General features: G+C 38.6%; 1 long non-coding RNA gene and 1 pseudogene across 1 annotated transcript in view; one reads left to right on the top strand and one right to left on the bottom strand.

The window, feature by feature from the left end:
* Positions 1–10898, bottom strand: part of LOC116082646 — a 28565-nt gene extending 17667 nt beyond the window's left edge. Inside the window, exon 1 of the long non-coding RNA XR_004115379.1 lies at positions 10818–10898. This is a non-coding gene — a long non-coding RNA (uncharacterized LOC116082646). The remainder of the gene's footprint in view (positions 1–10817) is intronic.
* A 4137-nt stretch (positions 10899–15035) lies between these two features.
* Positions 15036–15426, top strand: LOC116082651 (annotated as a pseudogene).
* The last annotated feature ends 4877 nt before the right edge of the window (positions 15427–20303 follow it).

Here is a 20303-nt window from a genome sequence, read left to right as displayed (position 1 = left end):
TAAATCCATTGTTTTTAGTAGCTGAGTAGTACTCCATTGTGTAGATGTACCACAATTTCTGTATCCATTCCCCTGTTGAGGGACATCTGGGTTGTTTCCAGGTTCTGGCTATTATAAATAAGGCTACTATGCACATGGTGGAGCTTGTGTCCATATTACATGTTGGAGCATCCTCTGGGTATATACACAGGAGTGGTATAGCTGGGTCCTCAGGTAGTACTATCTCCAGTTTTTGGAGGAACTGCCAAACTGATTTCCAGAGTGGTTGTACCAGCTTGCAATTCCACCAACAATGAAGGAGTGTTCCTCTTTCTCCTCAATCTTGCCAGCATCTGCTGTCACCTGAGTTTTTTTATCCTAGCCATTCTGACTGGTGTAAGGTGGAATCTCAGGGTTGATTTGCATTTCCCTGATGGCTAAGGATGTCGAACATTTCTCAGCCCTTCAATATTCATCAGTTGAGAATTCTTTGTTTAGCTCTGTACCTCATTTTTTAAGAGGGTTTTTTGGTTCTATGGAGTCTAACTTCTTGAGTTCTTTGTATATATTGGATATTAGCCCTCTCTCAGATATAGGGTTGGTAAAGATCTTTTCCCAATTTGTTGGTTGAAGTTATGTCCTGTTGGCAGTGTCTTTTTCCTTGCACAAGCTTTGCAACTTCATGAGGTCCCGTTTGTCAATTCTTGATCTTAGAGCATAAGCTATTGGTGTTCTGTTCAGGAAAATTTCCCCTGTGCCTATGTGCTCGATGCTCTTCCCCACTTTCTTTTCTATTAGTTTCAGTGTATCTGGTTTGATGTGGAGGTCCTTGATCCACTTGGACTTGAGCTTTATACAAGGAGAAAGGAATGGATCGATTTGCATTCTTCTACATGCTAACCGCCAGTTGAGCCAGCACCATTTGTTGAAAATGCTGTCTTTTTTCCACTGGATGGTTTTAGCTCCTTTGTCAAAGATCAAGTGACAATAGGTTTGTGGGATCGTTTCTGGGTCTTCAATTCTATTCCATTGATCTGCCTCCCTCTCACTCTACCAATACCTTGCAGGTTTATCACAGTTGCTCTGTCGTAAACCTTAAGGTCCGTGATGGTGATTCCACTAGAGGTTCCTTTATTGTTGAGAATAGTTTTGGCTATCCTGGGTCTTTTGTTATTCCAGATGAATTTGCAAATTGCTCTTTCTAAGTCTGTGAAGAACTGAGTTGGAATTTTGATGGGGATTTCATTGAATCTGTAGATTGATATTGGCAAGATGGCCATTTTTACTATATTAATCCTGCCAATCCACGAGCATGGGAGATCTTTCCATCTTCTGAGATCTTCTTCAATTTCCTTCTTTAGACACTTGAAGTTCTTGTCAAATAGATCTTTTACTTGCTTAGTTAGAGTCACACCCAGGTATTTTATATTATTTATAACTACTGTGAAGGATGTTGTTTCCCTAATTTCTTTCTCAGCTGGTTTATCCTTTGTGTAGAGGAAGGTCACTGATTTGCTTGAGTTAATTTTATATCCAGCTACTTTGCTGAATTTGTTTATCAGGTTTAGAAGCTCTCTGGTGGAATTTTGGGGGTTACTTAAGTATACTTTCATATCATCAGCAAATGGTGATAATTTGACCTCTTCCTTTCCAATTCATATCCCTTTCATCTCCTTTTGTTGTCTAATTGTTCAGGCTAGGACTTCAAGTACAATATTGAATAGGTAGGGAGAGAGTGGACAGCCTTGTCTAGTCCCTGATTTTAGTGGGATTGCTTCAAGTTTCTCTCCACTTAGTTTGATGTTGGCTACTGATTTGCTGTATATTGCTTTTACTATATTTAAGTATGGGCCTTGAGTTTTTCGTCTTTCCAAGCCTTTTATAATGAAGGGATATTTTTTGTCAAATGCTTTCTCAGCATCTAATTAGATGATCATATGTTTTTTTTTCTTTGAGTTTGTTTATATAGTGAATTACATTGATGGATTTCCGAATATTGAACCATCCCTGCATCCCTGAGATGAAGCTTACTTGATCATGATGGATGATCATTTTGATGTGTTTTTGGATTTAGTTTGCAAGAATTTTATTGATTATTTTTGTATCTATAAGCATAAGAGAAATTGGTCTGAAGTTTTCTTTCTTTGTTAGATCTTTGTTTAGATATCAGAGTAATTGTGGCTTCATAGAACGAATTGGGTAGAATACCTTCTGTTTCTATTTTGTGGAATAGTTTGAGGAGTATTAGGTCTTCTTTGAAGGTCTGATAAAATTCTTCACTACACCCATCTGGTCCTGGGCTTTTGTTGATTGGGAGACTATTAATGACTGTTTCTATTTCATTAGCAGATATGGGACTGTTTAGATTGTTGATCTGATCTTGATTTAACTTTGATGCCTGGTATCTGTCTAGAAAATTGTCTATTTCATCCAGATTTTCCAGTTTTGTTGAGTATAGGTTTTGTAGTAGGATCTCATGATTTTTTGGATTTCCTCAGTGTCTATTGTTATGTCTCCCTTTTCATTTCTGATCTTGTAAATTTGAATACTGTCTCTGTGCCTTCTAGTTAGTCTGGCTAAGGGTTTATCTATTTTGTTGGTTTCCTCAAAGAACCAGGTCCCGGTTTGGTTGATTCTTTTATACTTCTTTTTGTTTCTATTTGGTTGATTTCAGCCCTGAGTTTGATTATTTCCTGCCTTCGACTCCTCTTGGGTGAATTTGCTTCTTTTTGTTCCAGAGCTTTCAGATGTTCTGTCAAATTGCTGGTGTATGCTCTCTCCAGTTTCTTTTCGGAGGCACTTAAAGCTATTAGTTTTCCTCTTAGGACTGCTTTCATTGTGTCCCATAAGTTTGGGTATATTTGGCTTCATTTTCATTAAACTCTAGAAAGTCTTTTATTTCTTTCTTTCTTTCTTCTTTGATCAAGGTATCATTGAATAGTGTGTTGTTAAGCTTCTACATGTATGTGGACATTCTATTGTTTATGTTGTTATTGAAGAGCAGACTTTGTCCATGGTGATCTGAAAAGATGCAAGGATTCATTTCAATCTTCTTGTATCTGCTGAGGCCTGATTTGCAACCAATTATATGGTCATTTTTGGAGAAGGTACCATGAGGTGCTGCAAAGAAGGTATATCCTTTTTCTTTAGGATAAAAAGTTCTATAGATATCTGTTAAATCCTTCTGTTTCATAAGTTGTTAGTGTTACTGTGTCTTTGTTTAGTTTCTGTTTCTGTTTCCAGAGTGGCATGTTGAAATCTCCCACTAGTATTGTGTGTGGTGCAATGTGTGCTTTGAGCTTTAGTAAATTTTCTTTTATGAACGTAGTTGCCCTTGCATTTGGAGCATAGAGGTTCAGAATTCAGAGTTCATCTTGGTAGAGCATACCTTTGATGAGTATGAAGTGTCCCTACTTATCTTTTTTGATCAATTTAGGGTGATGTTTACTCATTTCAACTAGGAAAATGGAACAGTCTGACATGATGGAATTTGGAAGTCCAGTGAAACTCTTTCATGAGGTGGAGGATAGATAATTCAGGTCTTGAGTTGTCTCTGAGTTCCATAAAAGGACTTGAAGAGAGTCCTAAGTCTATGCAAAACCCAAACAGCTTTTTGTGCGTATTTTTATGTGCATTTATATCATTTATTATATTTATTCATTGTATGTTCATCTCCTTGTCTCTATGTCCCTCTCTTTTTTGTCTGTCTGCCTCTTTGTCTGTCTGTCTATCTCTGTCTGTCTGTCTCTCTATGTTCTCTCTGTCGCTGTCTTTCTTTCTTGCTCTCTCTCTCTCTCCTCCACCCCACCCCCCTGTGTATGTATGTGTCTTTGTATACTTGTTAGAGTTCATGTGAGGGTGTCAGAGGACAATTGAGAGGTTTGGCTCTCTCCTTCTCCCATAAGCATCCCAGGAAACAAACTCGTCATTAGGATTATCAGCAAGCACCTCACCTGTTAGTGATATTATGGTTTCTAAGGAATGCCCACATCTTACATTGGTATCAAAAGATTGAGGATCCAGAAAAAAATGGGAGATACTTTTTTATAGTCAGCTTCACCAATGTCTTAGAATGGCATCTTTAGTTTTATTCAAAGCCAGGTTAAAAGAGAGAACAGAATCTCTTTGTCCAATGTTCTCTATAAGAGACCCAAAATCTTGTGAGAATTAATTGATAAACTGTTAATACATCTCTCTGAACTTTTCCCATAATTGAAATCAAAGATTGAAAATTGTTGATGTACTTTTTGAACATTTTTGTAAAGTACTAATAAAATTATAGTCAACTTTCTGCAATGAACTAGTCCTTGTTTACTTAAGTATGCAGGAGACCTGGTTGGCTTTGCTTCCTAAATTAGTAATATTGAAATGTGTATGTGTCTTTTTCTATATATATGTAGATAGATAGATAGATAGATAGACAGATAGATAGATAGATAGATTTACACTATGATCAACTCCAGTGCTTTTGACATTGAAATTTAGATAATATTAAAGATGTCCTTGATTCAGAGACATTTGTATGCATACGGTACAGCAGTATCTCCCCTTTTTTCCCCTATATCCTTAATCTCTTGAGACCAATGTAAACATGGGCATTCCTTAGTAAACAGAAGTATATCACTGGTGAGTTATAGTGACATAACTGTTCTGAGTATAACCAACCAATCTGATTGGATTTTAGTCCTGACTTCTTAAGCAAGTATCCATGCTTAGTTTTGTAAACCTGGCCAAGAACTCATAGCTGGGAACATCATAGGCTCTGGGGTTAGGGAGGGACACAACACAACCATTTTGCCAAAGTTTTCTTTAAAATATTTATAATTATACACATAGATTATTGCTGCATCCAACCTTAATCAGAGAATGTTCTTATTGTAAAAGCATTTAATTTGGATTCCCATGATTAGCCAAAGTGCTGACAGTAAATGATGTTGAAGGCTTGAGCTTGTCCCTCAAGAACTCAAGGAATATCATCGATGAAGAGAAAGAAACTATGTAAGAACCAGAAGATTGAGAGAAATCTCTTGCCCATGGCAGTCACTGAAGTCATGAACTTACTCAAATCTGAACCAATCAGTGTTTCATCTTGGCTGGAGAAGGGTCTCCTGAGGGTCTCTTGCCAATCAACAGAATATCTCAGTTTGTTCTGTGGTGCAGCCACCAGTAAATAACTTCCCTCCCACTCATGGGAAAGAAAGTCTAATTAAACACAGTGAGTCATACAGAAGAAGACATGAGAGCAAGTCAGGGGCTTGTTAGGAAAAACATTCTAATGTAAGAGATTGGAAGATGAGAGAAGAGGGTGAGAATGAAGATAACTAAAATTCATCATACAAATGTAGGAAACTGTCAAACTAAAACTATTAAAGAAAATATTTTTCACTAACATCTTATGAAAGAATAGAGACTGGAGAGATGTTCAATTGGTAAAATGCTTGCCATAGAAGCACGAGGATCTGAGTTCAATCTTCAGAACACATGAAAAAAAGCCAGGCAAGGGTTTGGAAATAGCATGCTATCTTAGGGCTGGGCAGCAGAGACATGAGGATCTCTGAAACTTGTGGCCTGCTATTCACACTAAATATACAAGCTCAATATTTAGTAAGGGTCTCTTGTCTCAAAAAGTTATGGTAAGGAGCTATTGAAGAAAACATTTCACATCAGCCTCTCACCTTGACGTTCATATGCACACAAGCTTATGTTCACTTGCACAGAAGCACATACACCAAACACAAAATGAGGGGACATTCATGCCTATCCTTATTTGTCACAACTTCCACTAAGCACCCTGATTCCCTCACTGGGCAGCTGTTAAAGAGCCCTTCATCAATCCTCACTCCATATTCTCCATCTCAGCCTAAGCTGCTTATTTTCTCCTTTGTCCTTGTCTTTGCAGCCTTGTTCTTAATTATAGAAGTCAGTTAAGTTCTTTGCCATAATCTTTCTCTTACAGTAAATTCCTGGGGAGTTGCCACTTTGCAATCAGTGTTCCAATAACCAAGTGGGACAAAAATCCATTGAAGAGGCATGCGAGGTACAGGAAGGAAACAAATAACACACGCTCCTAAATCTGGTTACATATGGCACAGAACTGATTACAAAATAAAATGAGTGATTCATCTCATTATTTAATTTTTAAACTATTTTAATATGCCTTCCAGGTAGTGCTCTGAGTTAGAAAACCACAAAAGAGAATGGAAATGTCTAATGCTTTCCAGAATTCTGATTCTTGATGCAGTGTTCATTAATATAAAGTCAGTTTTATTCCATTTCTACTCAAAAATGATGGGTTACAAATCATGCTTCTTGAGCCAAATAGTATACAAGGGGCTTGTTAGAAGAAGACGGGAAGCCTCAGCTCCCTTTCCAGGAAAACCATTCTGCTAGATGGGTAGGTAAACAGATGCTTGCAGTGTGTGATACTTTCATTTACCAATGCATATGTGCATGGAAGGCAATGGGAACCCAATCAGAAGCATGTATATTTGCCTACTAGAGAAGAACTGTTAGCTAATATCTGCGAAATGAATACTATTTGGGAAATGTATTGTATGTCTCATGGCTCTTGGGAAACTTTGAATGCTCATGGTTACCATTGCAGTGGCATGCATCATGTCATGATTAGTGACTGGAGAGGCTCGGGGTCAGGCTTATGGATTCAGGCCTCTCTCTTCTCCATGCTACTGAAGGTAATACAGCTTTTCTCAGCAGTCCAGTGAAGACTTAATTGATCCCTGTAAGACAGTGTCTGACATAGACATTAAGAGGGAAAATTGTATTAACTACTATTTCCATCTCTATCCTAGTTTGCTTCTCTGTTGCTGTGGTAAAAAAACTGACAAAAACCAACTTCTTAGGGAAGGAAGATTTTTTTTCTATATTATACTTTTCAATACGTTATTGAGCAAAGCCAAGTGGGAACTGGAGGTAGTAACCTGGAGGCAGGAACTGAAGCAGGGACCACAGAGGAGTGTTGCTTAATGGCTTGCTCCCCATAGCTTGCTCAGCTACATTTCTTTCTTTTTTTTTTTGACAAGTTTATTTATTTATTTTTAAGTGTGGTAATTTAAAATAGTAACACAAAAATGACTTGTTTACTCCCAAACCTCAGAATGATGGATATTTGCTTCTGAGAACTCTTTAGAATTTTTTTTATTTTATTTTAGATATTTTCTTTATTTACATGCGAATTTCTCCATTCCCAGTTATATAGCCCATGCCAACTTGCCTAAGGATTACATTACCTTCGGTGGGATGTATCATCCATCTATTAGCAGTTTAGAAAATTTGCAAAGAGATGCACAGGAGCCAGTTTAATGGAGGCAACTCCTCAATTAATATTCCTTCTTCCCAAATACCTTTATGTGTCAAGTTGACACAAATGAACTATGGTAATCCTTTTCATACATTCTCAACTAAGTGTTCTTCTACACTCCAAAGAGAAGTCTTCTGACAAGATTTGTTAACCTTGGAGACAAAGGTAGGTGTTAGACATCTGTGTAGTGTAGGATGAATTGTATCTACTTTTCTTAATTTTATCTTAGTTCACTTATTGGGGAAGTCACCATATCCACTGACTCTATGCTGTTGGTGTAGTCTAGAGTCAGCTGATAATGAAGCCATTATTCAATACTAACATGTTGCTATAAGTAGTCAGAGCTGAGTGTACACCCCTGGGGAAATGAGCCACTAAACTGGCATGATAAAGGTAGAAAATAGGAAGTGAAGTAATAAAAATTTATGAGTAGTAAGTAAGATATATAATTAAAACCTTGTTTATACTAGAAATACAATATTATTCATAAAGAGACTTCTTACAGGTCTCACTACAGTTCTTCCATCTTTAATACATCTACAATAAGGTCAATGAGTTATAGGTGAGGATCAAAATGAGAAGTTGGGTTCAGCCACCCCTTCTCCCCCCACTCATCTCTGTAATATTTTATAGAGAAGGGAAGAGAAATCTAAAACCCACTTTTAGGAGAGAATAACTTTTAGGAGAGCATTTGTTGTATTCATTAAGAGGTTATAGTCACTGATCATATCATTCACATGCTGTGTCTGCTGCCTGGAATGGTGAATTTTCTTTGGATATATGCATTATTCATATTTACAGCAGCTTAGTATAACACAACTTTAGAGTTGCCATCTCATGTTTATAAACACAGAGCAACAACAGGAGACAGAGAAATAGACTTGGATTTATTCAATGGATATTTTTATGGCCAGTGCTATGTGGAGAGCCATGGAGTAACTCAAAGAGCTTACAAACATGTTAGGGGAGGTGTGAATAATACACATAAAAGGTTAAATAAAAATAAAATAAGACAAGTAGAAATAAAATAAATGAAAACATCATGCAAGACCATGAAGGCCTAGGAAATCCACAGAAATAAGAGGCTAATGGGACATCTCATAATATCAATTTCAACATGGGAATGTGCCCCCAAACCACAAATCACTATGACTCTGAGATTGCACCTTAGACCCTTAGAATGGCTAAGATCAAACACTCAAGTGACAGCACATGCTGGTGAGGATGTGGAGCAAGGGGAACACTCCCCCATAGTTGGTGGTAATGCAAACTTGTACATCCACTCTGGAAATCAATTTGGTAGTTTCTCAGAAAATTTGGATAGTTTTACCTCAAGACCTAGCTATACCACTCCTGGACATATTCCCAAAAAATGTTCCACCATCCCACAAAGACACTTGCTCAACTATGTTTATATCTGCTTTATTCAAAATAACCAGATACTAAAAACAATGCAGTTGTCCCTCAACTGGAAAATGGATAAAGAAAATGTAGTATATCTTCACAGTGGGATACTATTTAGTTATTAAAAAGAAAGACAACATGAAATTTGCAGGCAAATAGCTGGAACTAGAAAATATCATCCCGAGTAAGGTAACCCAGACCCCAAAGGACATGCATGGTGTGTAGTCTCTTATTAGTGGGTATTAGCCATAAAGTACAGGATAATCATACTACAATCCTTAAACCAAAAGAAGCTAAATAACAAGAAGGGCCCAGGAAAGCATACTGCAATCTTACTCAGAAGGGGAAATGAAGTAGACATTGGAATTGGTGGAAAGGAGGGAACTTAGTGGGAGAGGGGACAGGGAGGGAAGTGGTATATAGGAAGGGGAGAACTGAAGAGAGAGAACAGAAATTGGTGGCTGGCAGGAGTGGGAGCATCTTTAAGACATGCCAGAGATCTGGACCTGGGAGTGGTCCTAGGGAGTCTATGAGAGTGAGTCCAGCTGAGACTCCTAGTAGAGAGGTAAGAATACCCACCCAAAAAACCTTCTACCCAAAATGTATCCTCCCTATAAGATGTGCTCCCTACAAAGATGGAACAGAGACAGAGAGAATGACCAACCAATGACTGGTCCAACTTGAGACCCATGCCATGGGTAAGAACCAATTTCTAACACTATTGTTGATACTTTGTTATGTTTGCAGACAGGAGCCTAGCATAACTGTCCACTGAGAGGCTCCATCCAGCAGCTGATGGAAACAGATGCAGAGACCCACAGCAAAACATTAGATGGAGCTCAGGGAGGCTTGTGGAAGACTTGGGGAAAGACCCATCAGAAGACCTGGACTATCCTGGATCCTTGGGGGCTTCCAGTGACTGAACCAACAACCAAAGAGCAAGCATGGGCTAGACATAGCCCTCCATACATACATATGTAACAAATGTGCAACTTGGTCTTCATGAAGTTCCCACATCAACAGGAATGGATTCTGTCCCTGAATCTGTTGACTGGCTGTGGATTCTGCTTCTCTAACTGGGCTGCCTTGCATGGACTCAGTGAAAGATGATGTGCCTAGTTCTACAGTGACTTAATATGCTAGGGTGGGGTGATACCGGAGGGTAGGGTGTGCTTCTCATCTTCAGACAAGGGGATAGGGTGGAAGAGGGAGTGGGTGATGAGGGGACCAGAAAGAGGCATAGAGACTGCGATTGGGATGTAAAGTCAATAAATAAATAAATAAATTGAAAAAAGAAAATGTGCCCCCTAAACTTTTGAGATTGTTAGAACTGATGACTAAACAAAGCCCCCATAAAATAATTTATGAAGGAAAAGAGAAAGTGAAGATGAAACCAAGTGGGCATACACAAGTATGTTCAGGAACATAGCTTGAAATTATTTTTTCAGCAGCAGATCTACTACAGCTATAACAGTAGATGCTCAACAAATGTGTCCTCTGTGAAGGAGGGAATGGTTGTACAGACGGGAACCAGAGACTGTCATAGGATGGAAAAACATACTGCAATGTGTTCTGAGATGGATTGCATGCATTTCCTTTTTTTGATGTGTGTTTAATATGTAGTAAGTTGAGAGATGTTCAGTAATGTAGAAGAAGAAAAAAGAAATGAATCATTCTTTTAAATCTCAGGGAAAAGGTGCTAACCAGTTAAATAGAAAGAAGCCTGGGGCCAGAATGTGAGAAAATAAGCTCAGTTGAAGGAATTGAAATCAAAGCCTCATCATTCAACTCTCCTATAAATGTATACACACTATTCTTCCAGCTGGATCCCAGTGTTTTTTAAATCTCCTTAAGGGAGCAAGAACTCTTATATTCCACATCAAACTATTATATTACTTAAAAATTTAATACGTGTATACAATATGTTTTGATCATATCCACCCCACTCCTAACTTCCAATTCCTTTTATCCCTAACATCACATTGTCCTCTCAACTTCATGTTCTTTCTCTTTTTCCTCCCCCTCTCTCAAATAACCTACCCAATTAGTGCTGCCTATATGTACATGGATGTATGGTCATTCATGGGAGCACAGTCAAGCTACTAGGGAACCATACCCTTAAATCCTTTGCCTCCAAAAAAGCAGCCATCAAATGACAGTGTCTCATTTCTTCAGGTAGGGTTGAGTTGGGATGCCTTCTATGAAACAATATTTTCTGGATGTGACAGAACCTTGAGCTTCTGTGAGCTCATGAGTGGAACAGCTTGTCATATCCAGAAGACATTATTCCACAGCAGTCTTTCCCAACCTCTGGCTCTTACAGTCTTTCCACTTTGTCTTCTGCAATGCCGTCTGAGCATTAGGGTAGTGAGTATGGTATAAATACCAGTTGTGTATAGCTTTTTACTACTCCACCTACACTCCAGCAATGGACCATGCTACCAGCCCCCATCCAGCTTCCTTTAAATCTATGGATAAAAGCCATACATACAGTTGTTTCCTTTCAACTTGTTTTTGGGCACAATTTCTGGGCACTACTATCTTCTGCCTGGGAAAAGCATGCCCTTAACAATATCCTTATCTCTGCTCCTCCTATCTAAACTTTAGTTGCTAAGGTACATCTAGTCTCTACTAAACAACCCTGACCACCTGCCTGAAAGAGTGGCCACAGTCTCCCACTTCTCTTGAGACCTCTCATGGCTGCTTGGTTCTTCTCTCTTCAAAGTAAACTCTCCTCCCTTGCATCTGTCTCTTTTCCTCCAGGGATCTGGAAGTCCCGCCCATTCCTTCTACCTAGATTTAGGCCGTGGCTTTCTTTACTGACAGATAAAGAACCAATTGGGGAACAGGACCTTAGCATCAGAACTGCCCCTACAATTCACTTTTTCTGTCCAATTTAAAAAATTCTCTTCTCCCAGACATAAATTGAACAAAACTATAACAATTATATGAATTACACAGAGTAATACACAAATGACATCCAGTCCATCATATTTGTCAGTTAGATTAAGTACTCTACCATCATTCCTAACTTAAAAAATTATTATGATTCTATCTCTAGATTATGTTTAGATACTAGCCTGTAGTATCATCTGAAAACTATGTCTTCCACTCTATAACCTCTCTCTCAATGTTAAACAACTTGAGTTTGATTATGATACTACCTTTTGGAGTTCAAACTACAGATTGTTTATAAATATTATGTAAGATAAGGGCATGAAACATATTTAATAGATCAACATGTTTTCATATAATCTCGAATACAATTAAGATACTGAACTATTTAGTATTAAGAAGTATGCTAAAGAAGGGCTTTTATTCCTCGAGTCCTGTATATAGAGAAATGCTAACCAAACTTACAAGCATTTTTTTCATATAATTTACTTTGTAGAAAACCTGAGTGTTTTTTGGTTGGTGACTTGTCTTAAAGATTGTACATACCAGGAAATGTGCTTTCAAAATAATGTAACATGATGGTGCCAGTGTTTGGGCAGCAGGCTGTTATGTTATACTACAAAAGCTTTTAATATATAATTAAAAACTTTGATAGTATAAAATTCAAGACATGTCATGAATATTTCCATGTCATTAATTAAAGAGAAACACTATTTATTTATCAACTACAAGGGCAATGCTGTTTTCTAGTGCATATCGGTGGGAAGATTGTAAAAGAAGGAATCCAGCTTGTACGGTAGATATCCATAGCTGCAGCAAGGAACAGAGAATTAGTGTCTATTTGTGATGTACTATGACAGTCTAAGCTTCAGGACAGGTCTTGTAAAGACTCTGAAGCAGAAGGAGCTGAGAAGAAGGGTGGTCTCTGGGGGGTGTGCAGAGGGTGGGTTCCAAATCTATAGAGATATATAACTGGGCATGGGGATAATGTAGAGTTTTAGAATATTAAATAAACTAAACTAGTTCATTTAGTTTTGTTATACCATGCCTGATGCCAGCACTGGGCTCAGGGACAAGTACACTGACAGGAGATTAATATCACGGAGAACCACCCAAATTCCAAAATACACAAGTTTCCCTCTGCCTGTTTTAGGTAGACTGCCATTTGGATAAGACACAGTTACTTGGCTAAGGCACATCAACAGGGTCGAGTGTGGTCATGGCAAAAGCCGAGTGCTGGGTTATCATTGCCCTTGTGTGGTCTGTCACTTATGCCATCCAGGATCGAAAGGTGATTTGTTTTATTAGGCACTGCCTGTGAACCAGGAATGACATTGAACTGCCTTTCTATGTGTGCAATTTAGAGCAAGTCACACAAGCAAACACTTGACTATCCTATCCTGTTCTTTTTCTAGCTGCCACTTTTTAAAATTTTAATTTATAATTATTGTTTATGTTTTGGAATGTAGGCATGTGCATGAAAGAGCATACATGAACAGATCATGTCCATGTAGAGTCAGTTCTCTCATTCTAGGTGCTTTAAGCCTCAGAAGCCTTCTTGCTGGTTCTCTCTCTCTCTCTCTCTCTCTCTCTCTCTCTCTCTCTCTCTCTCTCTCTGTGTGTGTGTGTGTGTGTGTATGTGTGTTTCTGTGTCTGTTTCTTTCTCTGTCTTTGCTTTTCCCCCCATTATACTCCAAATATTATAAAAAAATTACAACAATCAGAAATAAAGGAAGTAGAAGAAAGTATTTCCATTTGTCAAGATTCTTCACCTTGATCCAACCACCTTCACTTTGCATATGAAGAAAATGGCTAATCATGTCAATGGCTCATGGGAAGAATCGAGACTACAAATCTGAACCCTTACAAAGACGTTGGCAACATTCATAGCTGAAGAAGCAGAGGCATTCAAGAATGGTGGCCATGCAGTAGGGAAGAGGAAAGCCAAAGGAGGTCGACAAGGAGAAACTCTGATCAGGAGCTGTTCGTACCCAGGGAGCATCATCTTAAGAGAGTTGGTAGACTGGATTCACGTGTGTCAAAAGTGAAAATGATACGGAACTGCAAATGCTTATGTGATATAAAAGGAGTGATGTTTAGTGCCCTTCTAGAAGGTGAATGGATGAGAAAAAGCAAATATTTCTTTGTCCTGATGTTTTTTATCCTGGAGGATCTAGTACTGACTAGGGAGGGAGAGAAAAGAGGGCAGGGGTAGGAGAGGCAGTGGAAGTCTCTATCTTCCCAGATCCATGACTTGGATCCATTAAAGGCAAATGCATTAATACAGAGAATATTTAAGTTGGGTCCAAATATTCTGGTCTGTCTGCACAGAGGCTCCTCAATATGAGAAGAAAAACTCCATAGAACCGAAATGGAAATGGCAATGTACTTTGTGCTTATCAAGATTCGCTGAAGATTTGATCTGGGAATAGTTCTGAATTCCTTGAGATACACTGATTGTTTAAACTCTCTTCCTTGTTTGTGGATATTATTAATTAAAGAAACAATAGTGCAAACCTCTCTTTTTTAAAATTTTTAAAAAATTTTTATTAGATATTTTCTTTATTTACATGTCATATGATTTCTCCTTTCCCAGTTTCCCCTCCAAACAAACAAACAAACAAACAAAAACAACAAGAGCAAACCCCTGTTGCCTCTCCCATCCCCATGCTTGCCACCCCACCCTCTTCCACTTATTGGCCCTCACATTCCCCTACACTGGGGCACAGAACCTTCACAGGGCCAAGGGCCTCTCCTCCCATTGATGCTTGACTTTGCAATCCTCTACTATACACATGCTGCCAGAATAATCAGTCCCACCATGTATACTCCTTGGTTGGTGGTTGAGTCCCTGGGCAAACCTTCTCTTAATAGATCAAGTCAGTCTGATGGTCAACTGGTGGAAGAATGGTTAATAAAGTGTCCCATTTCTTCATGTATAGACTCAACACCACCTTTCCTTAGTGAATGAATATCATTACCAGATTTTGCAGTTGGAGGCACTGATTCATGGACCATTCACAGAACAATTATTTTTCAAATGAAACAGTAAACTTGGCAGCATAAGGAAGACAACTGGGCCAAATGGGTGCTCTGGAACTTAAGTCATGGGGAAATGTCTGGATAGTCCCTGAGATTACAGGACCCAAATGAAGATTATTTCAGATCGTACCATCTGTGACCCTTTAACTTGTCCTTGAACCAGTCACCTAAGATTTTGGATCAATTCCCACATCTGAAAAACATAAATTCCTCTTTGTGAGAAAATATGAAAGGATTAGAAAACAAAATTAAGAATACCAGAGTTGAAGCAAGATTGGAGGTGCATGGAATGAAAATCTGTGTGCCTAGCAATAGGTTTTAGAGGCAGTTTCTCTTCACAATACTGTTTTTTTTTTTTAAAATGATTTGCTAAGGATAAAGGTGGCAATAAAAATGGATGGTATCAAACAGACCTATCTGGAAGCATTCATTTCCAATCCAAAATGGAGCTTTGTCTAGTGCTTGTCACAAGTCTACATGTTCTTTTCCCGATGACTAAAATTGCAAGGTAGAGCTCTTGTAGACATCTGACCACAAGGCAATAGTGTGCTACCATCCTTCTGTGGACATCACCTACGAACCTATTCCTCAACCAGATCTTCTGCATAATGAGGAAACCCACGAGCAAGTGCTGAAAACCAAGTTAGAAGGAAGACGCAAATGGCTTGAGCAAGGGCCCAGGATAGAGCAAATCAGCAAGGTGTTCTTCCCTACAGAGCATTGCTGGTACCCGCACGGACAGTTTCACAAATGTTGTAAAGAAACTGAATCCTCCCAATCACAGGTGACTGCTCTCAATTCTCCCAACATCAAGCAAATTTTGCTTTGTATCTTATTTGACAGCTGAGAAAATGTACATGGTGTATTCATTATGATGGTACATAGGAAAATAATAAAAATATCCTTGCACGTAAAAAGAAAGACAAAAGAAAGGAAAACAAAATTAGAACAAAATGAGTGCTTGATAAAAGTCATGTTCTTAACATAATTAATATTGATAAACCATAGCTCATTAAATAGTGAATTCTTGCTAACATATGGGAATGATGGGTGGACACTGACACTTTTAAAGGCACACACAACAATATATAGTATAACAGAGGAACAGAAAGACAATAGCAATATTAGAAGAGGATAGGACTGAAGAAATACCAGTAGACATTTTTTTTTTGCACATTATGCATTGTTTAATACCTCCCAGAATACCAAGTAACAGAAACTGTAAACTTCATATAGTCTATTCTTTTTCCTGTGGCAGAGAGAGATAAGACTTGACTCACTTTTGCTGTGGGGACAAAAAAGAAACCAATTGCAAATATCACTGAATTCTGAATAGGAATACCATAAGCATAGATATGAATGAAACACAAGGGAAATGTGTTTTCTGTCATTAAAAAAATGTAGACTAATGGGAGAATACATAAGCTACCTGCTCCTATCTAAACAGGAAGAGCATTTAAAGACTTCTACTATCTATGCTCTAACTATATACACCTTTGCCATCTCAGTCCTCTTTCCTCTCTCTCCAGCTAGATTACATGATTTCATTATTTATCCTCAAAAAAAAATACCCATGTTCTTGTTCTAAAATCTTCTTTGAAATTGTGAGTTTAATATCTTGCCCACTTCATTTGAGAGCAACAGCATAAAGTCCAAGAACATGTCCTGCTAACTCCTTAATGCTTAGCATAACTCTAAACATGTAAAGTACTTTCTATAACTACTGTTGAAAGTACGAAATTGGAGGGTTCTATGTGGTAGAATAGGCTGGAAGTGGGAGGCAAATGCACATATGAATGTTTAAAACCATTAGGCCACTCTTAAATAACTAGCATCTTAGAGACTAACTGTGGAGCAGAGACTGAAGGAAGGACAAGCCAATCTGATATAGCTGTCTCCTGAGAGGCTCTGACAGTACCTGACTAATACAGAAGTAGAGGCTCACAGCCATCCATTGGACTGAGTACAGGGTCCCCAATGAAGGAGTTAGAGAAAGGACCAAAGGAGCTGAAGGGTTTGCAGCCCCTTAGCATGAACAACAATATGAACTAACTAGTACCCTCATTGCTCCCAGGGACTCAACCACCAACCGAGGAGTATACATGGTGGGACTGATTGTTCTGGCAGCATGTGTATAGTAGAGGATTGCAAAGTCTATCATCAATGGGAGGAGAGGCTCTTGGTCCTGTGAAGGTTCTGTGCCCCAGTGTAGGGGAATGCCAGGGCCAATAAGTGGGAGAGGGTGAAGTGGCAAGCAGGGGGAGGGGAAAGGCAACAGGGGTTTGTTCTTGTTGTTTTTTGTTTGTTTGTTTGTTTGTTGGAGGGGATTCTGGGAAAGGAGAAATCATATGACATGTAAATAAAGAAAATATCTAATAAAAATAACTAGCATATTGTATTCATTTATACCACATGACTAAATTGTTTACCAGAAAAATATCATTATTTTGGCATTTGGGGAGAATTTTTATTAGATTTTGTGGTTTGGATAGGAAATACATTGCCATAGGCTCCTGGATTGAAGGCTTGTTTAGCAGTTGAGTTTTTTGAGAGTGATTAGAACTAGAGAACTCTGACTTCATCAAACAGTCAATCTCTTGATGGATTAGTATCATAATACAGTGGAGTGTTGTACAGGTGGTGAAAAGTAGGTGGGGCCTGGTTAGATAAGGAGGCCACTGGCCATATGTCCTAAAAAACTCAACCACATTCCCGGTCCCCTCTATCTACCCTCTAACACTCTGCTAATGCACATGCTCCCATGACATTCTGTATCGACAAGGATGGACCTGGAAGTAATGGAGCTAGAAGACCAAGGACTAAGACCATAGCCAACATAAATCTTTCCTTTCTGGAGTTATTTTCTTTAGATGCTTTTCAGGATGATAAAAGCCATTAATACAAAACAAGATAAGCTTAGATTTACAAATAGTCAGGCATCTGAATTCAACTTCCACTTCTCCCAAATAGAATGTACACAAGTTGCTTCACTCACCAAAGCCTCAGCTTCCACATCTGTGTGATGGAAATGACATTCCCTCTATGTGCTATTGAGTCATTTGAGCCAGTGCCTGGGAGAACCATCCTTATGTAAACTGCAAGTATTACTTGAAACATTATCATTAGCACCCTTGGTGATCATTCAATTAAAAAAACCTAACAAACATAATGATACAATGGGTCATCATTATAAGGAGCCTTCCCACTCCTCAAATACAATACAACAGTCTAGTCAGTGTGTTTTTTACAGATTCAGGTTCCCCAGTAAAGAGAATAACACAATAAAACAGATTTCTTAGCACTCCCTCCCTCTGCATCTAGACCAGGCCTATTGCCAAATTTTATGCTAAGTAATAAAAGCACTGACATTACATTAAATGTGTCACCACGAATCAACAACCTATTGAAGGTAAGATATTATGGCACAGCGGTCCCCAAGAAATGGGCACTTAAAAAAAATTCTTAGAACCACAAGGGCTTTGTGTGACTGCTTTGCAAAGTCACCACAGCTGAAGTATTTGTATTTTAATGTTTATCCCTGAACTGGCCTGCTGTTTTCAAATTGCCCAGGAAACAAAATGTCGAAAATGGAAGGAAAGCAGCATAAGCTAGATTTAGAAATGTAGTGTTAGGAAAGCAAGCTGTGGGCTTCTGATACCTTAACAGCACCATAAAATGTTCATAATTAAATAACTATTCTTAACACAACTATTCCTATTTTCCCCCCAGCCACTTATGTAAAAGCATTTAATGTTCATTCTTTCATTACTAACCAGAGACTCTAGTAAAGAGGCAACTGGTTCCAGAAATTGTTAAGAATGTTTTAATAATGGTGTCTTTTACAAAAGAGGAAATGTACTACAAAAACAAAATCAGCCTTTAGGTCCTCCCTGTGGTTATTTTTATTGGCAGTTGGCCTACAAACATTATTTATGTGGGTGAATGTCATGCCTTAGAACTTCCGCCTGAGCAGCGGAACTGAAGGCAATAACCAAGTGGATGGTGGTTGTCGATATCCTAGGCACATTACCAGAGCCCGTGAGTAGCAATAGCAGAAAAGCAAGGGATGGGTTTTCTAGAGGACCATTGCAGACCCAGGCTTTCATATAATTGATGAGGAAGGAGAAGAGTGGTAAAAACTGGAGAGGATGCATGACAGCTCTATGTACCAGTCTAAGTCAGAGGATGGTTTTCAAGCTTCATGCAGCTGTGCAATGAGTGAGTATAACAAGTCCAGTGCACAGAAGCAGCTCCAAGATAGTGATGTCTGTACTGGAAGGGTTCATAGCATGCCTCATACCAGTGCGATTTTCAAGCCCATTTTCTCAATACTGTTCAATGACTAGTGGTAAAGGGTGTTAAGCTCATGAGGTTAGAAAGATATGAGAAAATATTTTAAGACTGGCTTATCTAGGGGAAGGGGAAATAGTACAGAATAAGATTTCTCCAGATATGATGCTGTGATAAATGCCTGAGATTTGTCCCCTTAAGCTTGTTCAATGGGAAAGAATCTTATCTGTGAACTCCAAACTATAGAATCTAAGTGCTTAGATGAGAAGATGAGGGTATAAGCAATTCTTGTACATATTTGTTGGATAAATAGCATCACATATGGCCTAATACGTTCGTTGGCTATCTTTGACTGGTTTTATCTTCAGAGATGTCTCTAATCACACTCTTGCCTGATAGACAATCTGAGAAATGCTGATTTATACTTATACAACTGCAATCCCTTCTAATATATTTGTTGTGTGAATAGAGGGCTTCTACTACCATGAGTTTAACATTACTGTCAATTTCTTTCCTGGTGGTTTGTTTTTTTTTTTTCCAAGACAGGGTTTCTCTGTATAGCCCTGGCTGTCCTGGACCCTGTAGACCAGGCTGGCCTCGAACTCAGAAACCCGCCTGCCTCTGCCTCCCAAGTGCTGGGATTAAAGACGTGCACCACCACCGCCCGGTTTTTCCTAGTATTTAAGGATCTAATAGACATACAACTGAGGTATGGGATCCATGTGAGTAGTTAATCTGTTTCCATCTCCTTCTCTGATCAGAACGTTTTTTTTTTTTTTCTGCATAAGAGTGATATATCAACTATGGCTGAATAGCAGCACATCACTGGACATTGTAGTAGCTTAAAATAAAAGCCAAATGGATGGGAGAGGCTCTGTGTTCAGTGAAAAAAAAGTTAACTTCAAAAGATGGTGCATGCAGCCAGGCAGTGGTGGCACACCCCTTTAACCCCAGTACCTGAGAGGCAGAGGCAGGTGGATCTCTCGGAATTTGAGACTAGCCTGACCTACAGGGCGAGTTTCAGAACAGCCAGGGCTACACATAGAAACCCTGTGTCAGAAAAAAAAAATAGATAGAATATGCTATAATTCAATTCATGCAATGTTTTTGAATTCATAAAAATAGAGATGGAGAAATCAATGCCTTGTGATTACTAGGGATGATAACTGGCATTCTTTTCTTTTTTCCTTTCATTTTAAGATTTGTTTGTTTTATGTATATGTGTATACTGTCACTGTCTTCAGACATACCAGAAGAGGGCATCGTATCTCATTAAAGATGATTGTGAGCTACTACATGGTTGCTGGGAATTGAACTCAGGACCTCTGGAAGAGCAGTCAGTGCTCTTAACTTTTTTTTTTTTTTTTTTTTTTTT

The sequence above is a fragment of the Mastomys coucha genome, unplaced genomic scaffold, assembly GCF_008632895.1.
Source record: "Mastomys coucha isolate ucsf_1 unplaced genomic scaffold, UCSF_Mcou_1 pScaffold7, whole genome shotgun sequence".
Lineage (NCBI taxonomy): Eukaryota > Metazoa > Chordata > Mammalia > Rodentia > Muridae > Mastomys > Mastomys coucha.
The sequence above is the reverse complement of the archived record's forward strand: the minus strand, read 5'-3'. Positions and strand labels throughout refer to the sequence as shown.